This window comes from Miscanthus floridulus, chromosome 6, assembly GCF_019320115.1.
Source record: "Miscanthus floridulus cultivar M001 chromosome 6, ASM1932011v1, whole genome shotgun sequence".
NCBI classification, from domain to species: Eukaryota; Viridiplantae; Streptophyta; class Magnoliopsida; order Poales; family Poaceae; genus Miscanthus; species Miscanthus floridulus.
In genome coordinates this window covers 48,238,810-48,255,253 of record NC_089585.1, presented here as the reverse complement: position 1 = coordinate 48,255,253, position 16,444 = coordinate 48,238,810, and positions in this window count along the sequence as shown.

The following is a 16,444-nucleotide window of genomic DNA, read 5'->3' as shown; positions in this document are numbered from 1 at the left end:
TGAACCAAGGGTGCCACTGAGGCCTCCGCGCCCCCCATCTCCACTTCCTGGGCTGACAGCCTCACTGCAATCACGTTAGCCTCAATGGTCTCGGGGGCTCTGGCCTCCGCCATCGTGGCCTCGATGGTCCCGGGGGCTCTGGCCTCGGCCACCATGGCCTCGGTGGTCCCGAGGGCTCCAGCCCCCACCACCGTGGCCTTGGTGGTCGCAGGGGCTCTGGCGCCCGATGCAGCGACCTCGATGGTCCTGGGCGCTGCGGCCTCCGTCGCCCCGACCTATGAAACCACGGGGACCTCGACCCCGACGACCTCCGTAGGCAAGGGAACCTCAGCCCCATTCGACCCATGGGCCTCGCCATCATGGGGTGGAGGCGCTCCCTCCCCCCGCTTGTGTCAGGGCTACCCCGGTAGCCCCTCCTTGGGTGGCCGGCTCTTTCGGGTCAGCCCTCGCCGATGCTGCGCCACGTTGCAAGGTGGCTTGCACCTCCGCCACCTAGTAGGTGGTGGAGCCGGGGTTAACCTTGAGCGCTTTTAGGGGCACCAAGGTAGGCACCTTCGCAGGCCGCTTTTGGCTAAGGACAAAGTATTTATAAGGTTAGCACAAGACAAAAGAACAGACGGAAAGCACTACGACTCCACCAAAAATACACCTACCTCGAGCGGGGCGGCAACCGCTTCGCCATGGTGACCCTTGTCCATACAGGCGGTGGCGGCGGCAGAGGCACGGCCTCCGTGTCCATCTGCGCCAGATGGTCCTCGATGGACCCCGACACCCCCTCGGTCCTCTGCGGGGGTAGTTGCGTCGCCCCCGCCATCACCTGCTCCATCGCTACCGCCGGGCCCACCGGGCTGACGGCACGCTTGCCCAATGCCCGCTCCTCGGGCGTGTCGGCCTCAGCCCCAAGGTGGGCAACCACCGACCCCGGGGTAGCTCCTCCTCCTCCTAGGAGCGCCGGGCTGCTTGCCAACGCCCCGAGCACCGCCTCCCCTACGTCAGGGAGATGGTCCAAGGGACCCCACCCTATCTCGCCCTCGTCATCCCCGTTCGAGGCATCCATCGATATCGACGGCGACGGGGACTCCTCCAATGGCTGGCCATCCTTCCTTTGCTAGCGGCGGTGCTTGTTCAGTTCCTCATGCGCGAGGATCTTCTTCGTGCGCTTCGCCGCCTTGGCATCCTTCTGCTTTTTCTGTGCCTCGGCGTGCGCCCGGTTGATCGCCCATCGCCTCACGTCCTCGGAAATGGGCAGTGGAGAGGTGCGCACATCCCTCATCCCCTACAAGAGTGGTGAACGCGCATAAGGGAATGAGAAGTAAGGAGAAACAGAGAAGGCTCGAGGGCTACAGCGGCGCATGACTTACCAGCGAGAGGAACCCCCGCGACGGGCGCATCATGATGGGGGTCAGGTTGCCGCCCCTCAGTTTCGCCTCCACCGTCTCCCCCACCTGGCGAAGAATTTCCTCATTGGAAAGGGCGGAGGAGGACATCCGGATGCCCTCATTTGGCTCACACAGCCTCATCTCAAACAGGTGCCACCGGCGAGCCATCAGCGGTAGCACCCTTCGGCGGTGGAAGGCAGCCACGACCACGACCGCAGTAAGGCCACGGCTCCGTAGCCTCTCCAGCCCCTCTAGAAGCGGCTGTAGCTTGGGCTGATCCTCCCTTGGGATGCCATACTTCCACCTCTCCAGGCAGCTCCCCACAATCCACCCAGTGTAGGGACAAAGTCCTCCGTTGTCGTTGCGAAGATACAACCAGCTCGTATACCATCGACGATTGGATGACGCAAGCTGGGCCGGGATGTAGAGGTGCTGGCGGTCCTGACGCACTTGGAGAGTGTAGCCACCGGCCCTCACCGCTTTCCTCATGCCCGACATGCCCGTCGGCTTAGTGGTGTGCCCCGCCCGGAATAGATGGAGCCACAACTCCCAATGGGGAGCGATCGCCAAGTACTCCTCGTAGACAGTGACGAAGATGGCCGCCTGCGTGATGGAGTTGGGGTTGAAGTTGGGGAGCTCCATGCCATAGTAGTGTGGGAGCACCCGCATGAACCGATCTGCCGGAACACCGAGGCCGCGCTCGTGAAAGGAGACGAAGCTCATGACATAGCTGTCATGAGGCCTCGGCTCTAGCTTGCCCGATGGAGTGATCCACTCCGACCTGTTGGGGTCCATCACTAGACGAAGGAGTCTGCCATCGACGAGCAACTAGAGCATCTTCACGGTGACATCAAATGGATCCCAAGGGTCCGCCTTGATGACAACGATGTCGCCGGCCATGAGTGCGGTGGAAGGTTCAGATGCGGTGGTGAGTCTCTCTCTCTCTCTGGCTCGCCCTTCTCCCTTCTTCTTCCCGGTGCCCGCTGCTCTAGCGATAGCTCGATGGGGGCAGAACTAACGCAGGAAAGGTAAGGTGAGGAGGGGCGAGGCTCGTTGTGTATTTATACAGGGTAAAGGTGAAACGGACGGGTGATGAAATCGGGGAAGTTTCCCCTAGATCCGACGCGGTTAACCCTGATCCGATTTTACTGCCCACGTGCCCACCTTTTTCTCATTAATTACGGGAACAGTTACGTCCCATCCACCATGTCATGCCCGACCACTATAGCAGCAGGCGTCATTCCGTCTCCCTAGAAAATTGCCTCAAAAGGAATGCCAGACGTTGCTGAGCCGATGGAGGAGATATACCCCCCCCGCCCTATTCCTTTTAGATGAAGGAACCGGGCTCTGAGCCTATTACGGTCCAGGGGTTCGAAGGCTGGGCCCCTAGGGGTTTCGATAGCCGCCCTAGGACAATAGAGTTAGGGATGACCGCGGGCGAGCCCACAAGGGGCCGAGGCCTAATCAAGCGAAATGCTTGGGATGCCCTAAGTCATGTCCAAGACCGGCAGGGAGGTCTCCGAATGGGATCCCACCGTAGGGAGGCGCCGAGCCACCGAGGCCCAGCGAATGGCCTTGGCACCCACTAGAGAAACCCTCTGGTACTCTTGGAGTGCGTCTCTAGACCGCTAGCCATCCCCTAGCGAATGGGGCACGGGCCTCCACTCGGACTTACCCGATAACAGCTCACCGGAAGTGCCAATGCTCGTGCCCACCGAGGGTAGCCTGGCACATTCCACCCCTCCTTCCAAGCAAAAAGGAAGCATGAGGGTCGTACAAAAAGCCAGGGGAACCCCTAACGGACCTCTTGCTCCATGTAGAGGCTAGGGGGCTCTTCCTACAACCTTGCCGAGACCTAGCGACCCCGGCTCGCACTCGAGGGGGTTCGGCAAAACAACCCCTCCTTCTGAGCGAAAAGGAAGCGCAAGGGTCGTACAAAAAGCCAAGGGAGCTCCTGACGGCCCTCTCACTCTGTGCAGAGGCTAGGGAGCCCTTCCTACAGATATGCCGAGACCCTATGACCCAGGCTCATGCCCAAAGGGGCCTCGGCAAACAAACCCTCACACACGAGGGGCATACAAAAAGCCAAGGGAACTCCCGATGGCCCTCTCGCTCCGTGCAGAGGCTAGGGGGCTCTTCCTGCAGCTTTGTCGAGACCTAACGGCCTAGGCTCGCACCCGAATGGGCTCGGCAAACAACCCCTCTGTCTGAACGAAAAGGATATGTGAGGGTCAAACAAAAAAGCCAGGGGGACCCCTGACCGCCCTCTCGCTCTGGGCGGAGGCTCAGGGGCTCCTCCTGCACCCAAGACAAAGACAAACGACCTAAGCCCGTGCTAGAAGTTTCGTTATAAACACGATAAAGGGCACCGAGCCCGTTACGGTCTAGGGGTTCGAAGGCTGGGCCCCCTGAGGTTTCGATAGCCGCCCTAGGGCAACAGAGTCAGGGACGACTATGGGTGAGCCCGCGTATGGCCAAGGCCCGAGCAAACAATCGTTCGGGGCATCCTAAGTCATGTTCGAGACTGGCAGGGAGGACTCCGAATGGGATCCCACTGTAGGGAGGCACCGAGCCACTAGGGCCCAGCGAATGGCCTCGGCACCCACTAGAGAAACCCTCCGGTACCCTTGGAGTGCGTCTCTGGACCACTAGCTGTCCCCTAGCGAATGGGGCGTGGGCCTCCACTCGGACTTACCCGATAATAGCTCACCGGAAGTGCCACTGCTCGTGCCCACCGAGGGTAGCCTGGCACATTCCACCCCTCCTTCCAAGCGAAAAGGAAGCATGAGGGTCACACAAAAAGTCAGGGGCACCCCTGATCGCCCTCTTGCTTGGTGTAGAGGCTCGGAGGCTCTCCCTGCAACCTCGCCAAAACCCCGCGCCCCGAACTTGCACTTGTGGGCTCAACAAATACGATAAAAACTCCTCACTCAAACACGAAAAATCCCCTAGAGGAGTAAAATCCACTCCTCTAGGGCCTCGGGGGCTACACCCGGTGGGTGTGCTCGCGCGCACCCACCGAAACCTCAAGAAGCGAGACACAATCCCTATAGGAGCGGCTGCAAGCCGAGTCTCAACAAACCCTTAGGGAGAGTGCATGCACCCCCCTAAGGCTCGGGGGCTACTATCGGGTACCATAAAACGGGGTACCCCGAGCGTCCACCAAAAGAGTCACTTAAATCCCGTCAACAACAAAACCAGAAGGTAAGCCATGGTTTCATCACCAGCCCCATCGAGACCCACCGGCTCTCTGCCTTGCCTGAGGCCTTGCACGGGAGGTCTCGACACCCTAACAAAATCTCTGCCTCACGCGAGGCCTCTCGCGAGAGGCCTTGGCAAGGATCCCAATCTCTGTCTCACCCGAGGCCCTATGCGTACAGCCTTGAATAGGACAGCTATTCTCCGTATCGCTCGAGGCTGGCTTGTCAATAACCCATCGCTCCTGCCTCGACCAGCCTTCCCGATAGCATGTCGCATCCCATTAATGCGTCAATCACTCCTGCAATCTCAGCCGGACAACGGCTCGACACCATGGAGTGGCCGATGGGACAAGAGGTCGCATCAATGCCATACCGGCTAAGACAAGGCGCGGCGGGGATTACCGGCCACTATGTTCTAGCACTGTGCCCACAATCAGGGCCGACGCTACGCTGTGCCCCATAACACATGCCCCAAAGATAGCGCGGTATGGGAAGTCTGGCCTAGGCCATCATTGCCTCTGAACCAGCGTACCAGATCGACCGCTCCCTCCGGGCCTCAGAACTCTACGTCAGGGCCTCGGCCATCTCGAGATTCATGTCTACCGAGACCCCCACCACGGTTTGGCCTCGGCACCAACCGAGCCTCGACCTCATGCGCAGTCAATCCATGGCAACCCACACGCTGACTGCTGTGCCCACTTTGAGGCAGCCCTGGACCTCCCATGACGCACAGGATTGGATGTGACCAGCACGTCGCCCTAGCGCTTCAAGGACGGACCACTCCAACGACCACGCCGCCATAGGAAAAGGCTACAGGGCTCAGACACGCCACCTTCTTTTGCACGATGCCGTATAGTTAGCACACGTACTACCCTTGTCCTCCCTTCAACTATAAAAGGAAAGGACTTGGGCCATTTCTAGAGAGGACACAGGCACTCACAAAAACAACACCCTGTAACACGCATACACCCGGGCCGCCTAAGAGCAACGTCTCAAGCAGCCCGCATCACTCCACGCCGAGACCTAGGACTAGCTCCCTCTCTCACCCAGCTTGTAACCCCCTACTACAAGCACTTCAGTGCAAGGAATACAAGATCGAACTCTCAGACTGGACGTAGGGCACCAATTGTCTGAACCAGTATAAGCCTTGTGTCTCTTTGCATCACCATCCGGGATTGGGAACATGCAGCACAAATTCACTAGTTGGTTGAGGACCCCCCGGTCCGAAACACCGACAACATGAAATATAGATTTGAAACATGCTCATGCAACATGTATGTTGCATAGTTTTGCTTTAATAGATTGGATGCTATGTTTGTTTTGCCATGTGTGTACCTTGGTTGATCACTTAGACCACTTAGAAGTAATTTGGATGCAATTTGGAGCAAAGTTTATATTCAAAGTTTTGCCAAATTATGCTTTTAAAAATAATTCTTCAAAATTAGGGTTTCGAATTCATATTGATTTTAACTTTGTAATTCAAAATCTATTTAGAATTTGACTTTGGTCATAAAAGCAAAGTTGTAGATCCTGAAAAATAGAACAACTTTCATTTTTACACCAATGTGTGAAAATGCTTTTAAATGGCTCAAAATGGAATTTTAGTTCTGTTTATTTAAGAAATAAAAAGAAAATCATTTCATTTTCCTTAACGGGCCACCGCCTCCCTTTCGGCCCAGCTCGTAGAGCCGGCCCGGCCTGCCCCGCACCTCGCCCGCTCACCCGCGCCAACGTCCCGACTAGCATTAGGCCACGACCGCCGTGTGGTGGCCATGCATCGGCGAACTCGCCGCGTGGCACCACCGGCCTGCCCCGTCCCGATCGGCCCCGCCTGCATTAGCCATAGCCGAGCCGCGCTCCTCCCCACTCTACCATTTTGCTTCGCCACCCTCTCGCATGGACAGCAGCAGCAGCGCACACACCCACCACCGCCCACACCAGCTCCCTCGTCGGAGTTGGCTCGCCCGACCACCACACCTCGCCGTCGACCACTCCGTCTCGCCCGTAGCTCCGCCTCCACCTCGCGCACCCTGTGCTCGCATCGGTTCGCCATGGTAAGCATCCCTTCCTTGGGAATCGCTCACTGGAGCTGGGTCGAGTTCACTGAAGTGCTCCGCTCCCTAGACTCCCCCTCTCTACTCCAGCTCACTCCCTCTTTTCTCGCACACGAGCGCTGCGTAGCTCCCAAGCCACTCCCTGCGCCACCTCTCGGTCGGAGCTGGCCGACCAACGTTGAGTCACGCCACCATGCCGCATGGACACCAGTGAGCTTGCTCCTGAGCTCCATTGGCCATGGTAGAGGTACCGTTAGGTCCACCTTATCACGGGGAAGCCTCCGGTGGTGACCTCACCACCGGCAAGTTCACCGACGGCGAGAACCGCCACGGCTGAGCGCCTCTCCTGCATTAGTGACTGACCGGTGGGGCTAGGGGGCCCACTATCAGCCACTAGGGTGCAAGCCTAGGTAGAGATCCGGGTGGATCTAGCAGTTTTTAACCGGAATTTTCAGAAAGAATTAAAGAAATGATTTTCAGATTTTGTTTAAATGCTTTGGAAATTTATAACTTGCTCAAAATTGCTCCAAATTTGTTGAAATAAGTTTTGCTAGGTTTCTTGTGACTAGATCTATCTGTTAAAAATATTTCATGTCAAATTTGTGATACTTTTCTGTGTAGCTTTATTTAAATTGAATAAATACTAATTTCTTAGAAAATGTCTAATAAATAGAATATACATCAGAAAAATATGATTCCAAGTTGGTTGATCTATTCTTGAGATGTACTTTATAGGAAAAATATATGTCATACATGTTCTCTAGAGAAATATTGATGTGTAGTTCGAGTGCCTTTAATTGATGATTTTTGTTATTTTAATAGAGAGCAAAAATTGTATAAAACATGTGTATGATAATTTTTGTGCAGTGATTGTTTACTGTGTAGAACATAGGAAAAATACCAAATCTGTTGTTTGACACTTTTTATAGTACAAAGTAATTTCATGCTTGATTATCAACCATAGCTTGTCATTTTTGTGTAGGCTATATTACTTATCCAAATGCCATGAAAATTTTATGGTAGTCTACTTAGAGTAGTACTATGCTACTATAATTTTCTTAGATTTTTATGAGCACTAAAAATATATGTTGCTGTTGTAGCCCTAGTTTAAAATGAAATAAACTAATCTTCTTTAAGGCATGATTAGTTAATAATGTTTGCTTTGGTGTATCTTTGAAGCATCTTAGATTGCTGTGGTGACTTGGCATGTTAGTATAGTGGTTGTAGTAGTAGTATAGTAGTACATGTTCTTGGATGATGTTGGCTACCTTGTAGAAGAGCTTTACTTCTACTATGTCCAATAAAGTTAAACATGTTCATCTACATTTTATGCATCATGATCATTACATGTCACCTCTCCGATGCACCTATGCATTAGCACTTATACATCTGCATCATATAGGATTACAGGAGGAGTTGCTAGTAGTAGTTCAGGAAGAGCAGACTAGGACAGATCCACAAGAAGTCCAGGCACAGGAGGTGCCAGAGGAAGAGGAGCAAGGAGAGGACTTGCCCGAGTGCGTGGATCATCACCCTAGTTCGTTCGAACGAGGCAAGCCTCGGAGCATTATAAGTCTCCTACTTTATAAAAGCAATTCTTTCTATATATATGAGTTTATATATTGTTGCATTAGGTTGTAGGAGTTGATTGAAATAGTTGATGCATTTATTGCTATCCTTGCCTACCTTATTACCTTTTACCCTGTTAGGTCAGGATAACTGCTTAGCCTTGCTTAGACCGGTAGTGATTGGTGATATCCGGTCATCTACATTTATAGGTGGTTACTGGAAGAATTTAGCTATGGAAAGAATGATATCCTAGAATTAACCATGTGTGATGGATAATTGGAGACCGGATGGAAAAGTTGGAGGCAACCAGACAGGGTTCTAGGGTGCTGTTAGTTTCCGTCTGTGTCGATTAAGGACTGATTGTTGCTCGTCCCTCTTGTCATGTTGAACACATGCCTCACATGTAGCTGGCCGAATAAAGTACCTTTCGACCACGAAACTAGTGACACTATTCAAGCTAGGATAAACTCAGATTGGTAGACTAGTGCTGAAGGGGGTATGACGGGGATGCGAAGAGTGAGCCCAAGGTGCGTCCTGGCAGTCGGGTGGTCCTTGGGTAGTGCGGTCCCTGACTATTATCCCGCGGCTACTTGGAAAGTGTCATTAGTGATCTGTAGCTCACTTGATCGGTGAGTGTGGTTTGTGTGAGGAATAAATCACCAGCTGGTTAGGAATCAATTCGAATCGCCATCGCTCCTGGATAGTGAGCACTTGACTCGAGCTACGGCATCATAGTAATTATGATGGAACAATAATGGTTATCTGGATGGTATGGGATATGCTAAATCTAAATTGGTAACTGGATGTTATTGGTTAATCAAGTGATTGCTATAGTATAGGTGCTTACCTAGATGGATAGGTCATAATAAAGATGATGCAAAGTACTTAAAATGGTTTCTTCATGATAGCTTATGCTTTTCGCAAACAAGTCAGCTAGCCCACTAAAGAAAGCCTTGCATAATCCTTGGTGTCGCTTTATTTTAGTTTAAGACGGGTAAGTCTAGCTGGGTACCTTCTCATACTTAGGGCGTTGTTCCCATTGTTGTTGCGGATGGTCAAATGTACTATGGTTATTGCATTAACTGCCTGTACCTAGCGATGGGCGACAACTAGGACCAAGGGCAAATGGTCACTTCGTATCTCTCATCTGATGCTTTTGTTGGAGATGACCACCTACTGGCACTGTATCTGAACTAAAATTGTGTGTGTGTCTTTAAAACTATTTGCTTCCGCTATTTCAGATTGATCCTAGTTTGTTATAACTTTATATTCTAAACTCTGATGTATCCAACTGTCATTGTGAACTTTATGTAACATGTGACAGTACTTGCTAAACTTGTACGATCTTGGTTTGTATGTCGATTGGTTTGAAATCCTTCGTGGTTTCATGGACTACCAGGTTATACGGGCTTAAGTTTGCTAAATTATCTGCTTCGGTGGAAGATTTCCTTACTTAATCTCGTATAATTAGTTGGTTCTGTTATAGAGTCTCTCATAGGGCTAGGTAGCTCAGAGGGCCCCTCTTTGGCATGGCTATCATCATCTAGCCACGGGCAGTCTCTCACAGGGCTATGTACGATGCCATCCTAACAAATGTCTCCATTCAATTCATGAAGTTTGAATTGATCCCTATGTACAGGCATCCATGGTGATGGAGAATTATGTTCACCTACTGCTGATACCTCCACCCTTTTGCCAGCGGCTGCCCTTCAAGTACGAACTCCATGAGCAAACTCTCTTGGTTGTGTTGAATTCAACTGCTTGTAGTGCCTTCACCTAGGACTTATGGTAGTGCTACCTTTTGTCCTGCTGGCAGAGCCTCCTCTATGGCTCCTTCGACCCATACACTGAAATTGGAGATACAAACTTAAGTAGCAAGCAAGTACAAATTGCATTGCTATCCAAATAGTAAAGCATTGCATTGCTACCTACACCCCCTCTGAACTAAATACAAGATAGAACAAGCACCTCAATTGCTAGGGGTACTAGCTCATCTTCTAAATCTGAATATGTTTCATCTATAACATTAAATCCCTCAACTACCTCCCCTAGTTTAGGGATATATTCAAAATCTTCACTATGTCTACCCTTTGTGCTTGACTTTTTTGCCTTTGGAGACACAGGTTTGGGGCCCACATGTATTCCAAGTTCTTCCATCTTTCTAGATTACAAAGATATTTATTAACTAAAGCTTCTACGGAATGTCAACACAATAGAGCAAGAGTATGTAAATAAGTGCCTAACTAGTAACTACAGCTTATACAGAAGTCATTAATCCAATAAACCACATGTTAGCTACACTCAACTATAGGAAATATGTAACCCCATCGCTATCTACATATCCTTGGTTCAGCCTCTACAGTAAAGCACACATCATAAAAGGAATTTGGATACCTCTTCCTCCGTGTTTGTGTTCAGATCCAGTCTTGTCATTGTGGTCGCGGAGCTGGTGTGGCTGACGTTGACGAAGGGGTAACAGATTTGGCTCTAGCTAGGGTTTAGATCTGGTCGATCGTAGCAGGTGCTGAGGTTGGGGATCTAGATCTGGCTTGTACCATCATCGAGGCTAGGGTTTGGAACTGTATGAGAGAGGGTGCGGCTAGAGAGTGGAGAGGGAGTCGAGTTGCTGTGCTGATGGCGCCTAGGGTCCAAAGCGGGGTGGTAGAGGGGCAGCTGGAGAGTGGAGAGGGAGGCCATGAGACTATGATTTGGAGATGGAGGCAGAAACAGCGACTCTTTGTGCTTTTATGTGACTATCACATTACCACAAATGCCCTTGTCTAAAATTGATGGTGTGGTAAACCTATTTTCCTCATGGAGGGCAAAAGAGAGACATCTAATTTTCGATGCATGTTGGCGGGACTGCTCGGTGCGGTACAAAATCAAATTTTCAGGGCGTGTTGGTGGGACTGCTCGGCGCGCAGACGCGGTGCTCAGCAGAGACCAGAATTTATTCCATGTTTTAATAGGAAATGATTACGACAAAATGTTACTTACCTAATATCCATCTTTTCATTTTTTTCTCTTGTGGACCTATTTATATATTCAATAAGTTAGTTATTGCCTTTTTGGTTTTTTCATAATAATATAAATAAACATAAAACTAAAAGAGGATGATAATAAATAAATAATTAAAAGATGCATCAATTTGACACCTAAAAATTAACAAAAAAAATAAACCTACTCGCTGTAGCTTGTAGCGCTGCATCTGTCGATTATTATTTTTATGTGTGTGACTGCATTTGCGGCTGTTTGAACTAAGGCCTATAATTTGGAAGTAAGGGGATGGCAGGCTCAGGGATGGAAAACCCTCCATAAATGACTAAATGGGTTATTGATATCCCCATGGATTTCCCAACCTAAAAAAAATCATGGATTCTAAGGGGATTTGAGTTTCTAGAGAAAGAGAAAAAAAGCATCGTCCTCCTCGCTAGTGCTCTAACGATTCGCCAACTCGCCAGACTCATCGCTAGATGAGTCACAGTACTCTAGACCGTCCTCCTTGCTAGAGTCACAATCAATGATATACATGCCATCGCTCGAGTACGTTCCCAATGCTTGTCACCATTACTACTTGAATCGCTAGTGTAGTAGTCGATGGGTTGATGCATTTCCTGCTTTGATATCGAGAAAGTCCACAGCTCTGTGTATTTAATGCGCTGGACTTACTCGTAATTAGAGTAGGAAAACGCACCAACCCCTCGATTACTACTCTAATTGCTCATATTCTGAATCTATTTTATTAGTAATTAGTAACGCTGTAGGGACTCACATCTTCTAACATTTGTTAGCGTCCACGTTGAGTATAAATATCCTTCCTGGTCTCTTTTAATTTTCACTTACAAGTTGCTAGCCAAGGAAAGGAGACAATTTTACAACTTTGTTAGCAGTTGTTGCCCATAGAACAACAGTGATCATCCTTGTTGAGGTGAGTTTTAGTTTCTTTGTCATTTTATTCTAGTCAGGATCTCAATCGAGGCTAAGATATGGCCTAGGCAATATTCTGTCACTTTATGCTGGTTCTTGCTTACTCAAGGTGTAGTGTTTCATATGTGGTTTTTTCTAATGATTTTTTTCCTTGTGTTTTTTGTTCTGTATGTATATAGAGAGATGTCGTCATACCACAACACCCATGTTTACTCTATCAGCAAGCTTGTGCTTTGGTAGCTAGGAGTGTCACCAGGTATCGTACAAGGGGTGCTTGTTGCTTGGGAATGTCATGTTCATCAATAGCCCGACGGATCATTGTTGAAGCTGCAGTTCATTATATGCTTGGTAAAGATTGCTTTGTTATAGTTTTCAAATACTATGATAGTGGTGAGATTTTTGTCCATGTTAGGAATTTTGAGCAAATGAAAAGACTTTGTAGTGTTACTATGTTTGTGGGAGGAGACTCTGTCATCTTCACTCATGTTGATCGACTGAATAAAATTTGTCAACCGTCTGACATGAGTCCCCTTGGTAAGATGAGTTATTTTAGACATTTGAGATTAGAGAAAAACTACATAATGTACTTTTGTATATAATGGAATGAAGTTTTTATATTGGTCCAACTATATTTATCTTCCTTTATTTCTTTCATACTTCATATACTTTGGTTGATTCTTATTACATTGAGTCTTTTTTGTCAAATTTGACAATCTGACTCATCGATTTGGGATGGAGGGAGTAGTAGAATTCAGATTTGGGCTGATTGCAACCGTCAAAGGACGGTTGCATAGCTGTTGAAATGTTTTTGCACCCTATAGATAGAACAATCCTTTCAAATTTTCACTAGCTGGACACTAATGGAGCGATAAGATTTATCATACAAGGTCCAATGGTTTGCAATGGTGAATACCCCGATAGCATTGATGAACGATGTGCAGTGTCCATTTTCATTTTGTATGCTCCTAGATTCCCACGCAAGCGAGCGCGCGTTGGTGGCATCAATAGGCAGTTCCAGTAGGGACGTCGCCTTATGGCCCATCGCATTGATGTGATGGGGCGAAGCCAAACCACCCACCCACTCAAATGTGTCAGTGGTCATGGGGCTTGGCATGCTTCCATGGCCCCCAAACTATAGAAGACACAAGGGCAAGAGAGGGAAGGTTATCTGCTGCCTTCTATGATCATCTACCTTCCCTTCCTAGATCTCCTCCTTCCAACCCAAAGCTTTTGCCCTCCACCCTACTACGCCCTTTGCGCCACCGATGCCTCCTACAAGGATCATGACCACGCAATGGATGAAATCATCCATCGACAGCAAGGCGTTCGATGAGCTATGACTAAAGGCAGTGATCCTAGAGGGCGCCGACGCAATTGTGTGGAGAGTCCCGCCGAGAACCAAAGTGGAGCTAAGGCCGGAGGAGAATGAGGTCGTCTCTTTCGCCCATTTACACTCTATTGGGTTCGGGGTGCCAGCGCACCCCTTACTCTAGTGGTTGTTGTACTACTACGAGCTCCACCTTTGTTGGTATATTTAACGCACACAGATAAATCTGCAAGTGCACGAATACTGCTATAGCTTTCACCTGGAAGTATTCCAAGTATCGTATCCACAAGGAAACGTGTGAGACTAACTATGGTCTAAATTAACATGGGGTAACAATTAGGTTAAGGGTTAATTTTAACTAGGAGTAGCAACAAGGTTAGGATAAATAGGAGCGTAGAGAGGATAACTGAGGTTCTCTAGTTTAGACTTGGGTAAGCCTATGTCTTCTACTTGTTCAATTGGGGACATTACTTAAGGAAAGACACCAGCAGAGGATCCTTTCCTTAGTAACTGGGTCCTACGTGCGCCTATAGATGGGTGGTGGACAACAAAGGATCAACGATGATATATAGTACAATGCTATATAGTACTGATGTCACACACGTGATCTACCACCGATCCAAAATGCAGGGGGCATCCATGATTAACCTAAGTCTAAGCACCATGCTTAGACTCACAATTAATACTCTAGTCCCCGTAGGAAGAGAATAAAGCACTCAAAAGAGAGTCATGATCCTGATGAACAATATAAACAAGATGCTTACTTGAATCAGAAGTTGATTACCAAAGATATCTCAAAGACAAGCTGCTATATATAGGCCAGAGGTAGAGTAGTGTTTACACTAGAATTTGGAAGAAAGTTCTCAGAAGTGTTTACACCGAAATTTGGAAAGAAAGTCGCAGTAACTCAAAAAGCTCCCAAGATGATGTCATCAAGGAATCAATTACGTACAAATCGGAACTAGCCGATTCGGATGCAGGAATTAGAATTGGCTTTTTTTAGATAGCGCCAGCAGATGACGACAGAGGCTATGATTGGCGTTGGGATGAAACATACTGGACTCTACAAAAAGGGAAAGATTAGAGTCCAAGTTATCTTAAATTAGGAATATTTTCATTATACCAAAGATTGTATTGAATCGTACTCGAGCAAGGTTCATTTTTAGGCTCCGGGTATAAATACCAAACCCCAGCTATTGTAAAAAATATTAATCAATCAAATACAAAGTTAATTACTTTTTTCGGCTCTATCCACCCTTTAGCAGTAGGAGTAGAGTAGATCTTGGCGAGTTCTTCAGTGAGTATGACTGCATTGATCTGGTCGACCTCCACTGCTTGTCTATAAGTACCGTCATGGTTTATACCTCTGTTCGTATGGCTACATCGATCCGGTCGACCCCCACTGTGACTCTAGTATAGGCTAGTTATCGATTCTTGTCTAATTCAAGTATGGCCTATGTGATTCTGCCTCACACCCCACTGCTTGAATTAGATTAAGGTCAAGTTATTGGCTCTACCTTAGTATGACAGTCTTTGGTAGATTCATTAAATTACTGATATTGCTTATTGCTTTCATTGTTTATCTAATTACAGCAATATCACTCTGCCCGATTGAGATTGATCTAGATTAGCCTTATATCTTGTTTAACTCATCATTTGCTAATCTAAAACTAATCTAATCTACATCTTAAGCGATGAGTTATGTTTTTATCGGCTGTTTTGCATCGATCTTAATTATGCATAGCGTGCGGTTAAGGCATGTCTAATCTTGAGTAGATCTATTAGTTAATGAAAACCGTTCCATGGCCCGTCATCATGGCCTATGGGATTCTGCCTCTCACCCCACTGTTGACACCATGGAGTGGGGATCGTTAGTTAGTAGACCTATTCCTGAGAAGGCATGACCTTAACTGTGTGCTATTTCTGAATCGGCTGTTTAGCCGATATCGAATACTTTCACGAATAGCTCAGATTACAAGATCATTGAAGTAGAGATAAGTTGAAAGATGCATTAGCCCCATGATCTTGTTATTGTATTACGGCCTACATGATTCTGCCTCATGCCCCACTGATATTAGTAATGAGTTAGGGTCATCAAGTCTATTGTTGTTTCTATGGCCTGCATGATTCTGCCTCATGCCCCACTGGTTATGGCAATAGATGAGATCTAACATATTCATTAGCTTTATCTTTATTAAATGGTTAAGAGGTGTTGAGTTGTTTCTTTAAATAAAAGGAGTTCGGTTACTTGTAATCATTGGCTCAGTATAAACCAATCATCATTGATATCTTATTGCCATTGATTAATATTTGATTAAATAACATTTATCCTAAATGATAACCGATTCTTCTTATACAACCCCATGAGCTTTAATCGATTCATTCTTGTGAACATGCTGGGATCGGCTATTTAGTCGATTTTCTCTCATATCAGCTCTCAGAGCCACACACTCGGTACTGTCTAGCAACACCGGCATATTCTACCCTTAATTACTAATAAGTTTTCTCTCCTTGTCAATTGCAAGGTCAAATTGACTGGCACATCTCATGAGGATTGCGTAGGATCGACCACCCTTGCGCTGAAGCTCAGCGGATCTGCTCCATTGAGCAGACCCTTTCGGCTTGCTGCGTGTGTCCTCGGCATAGAAATGAAAATTCTGTGTTGACATATGTATTTGGCATGCCTGGTGGAACCCCACAATCATCATGGATGCTCACAACAATGACAACATCCTTATGGTACACTATGAAGACCTACCTGATGAGGATAAGGATACCATTAGCAAGGCTATAGAAGAATTTTAGAAGAAGTGTTTGTTGTCCTACACAAAAACAAGTGACAACACAATTATTCAGAAATTTCCACTACCAAGAGTTCTACTACACGGGCAGACAGATATAGCTGAAGCTGAAGACAGGCGTTTCTTTATAGAAGCCATAGATAAATCTGTTTGTGATGCCATATCAAGCTGCAATGAAGCTTTCATT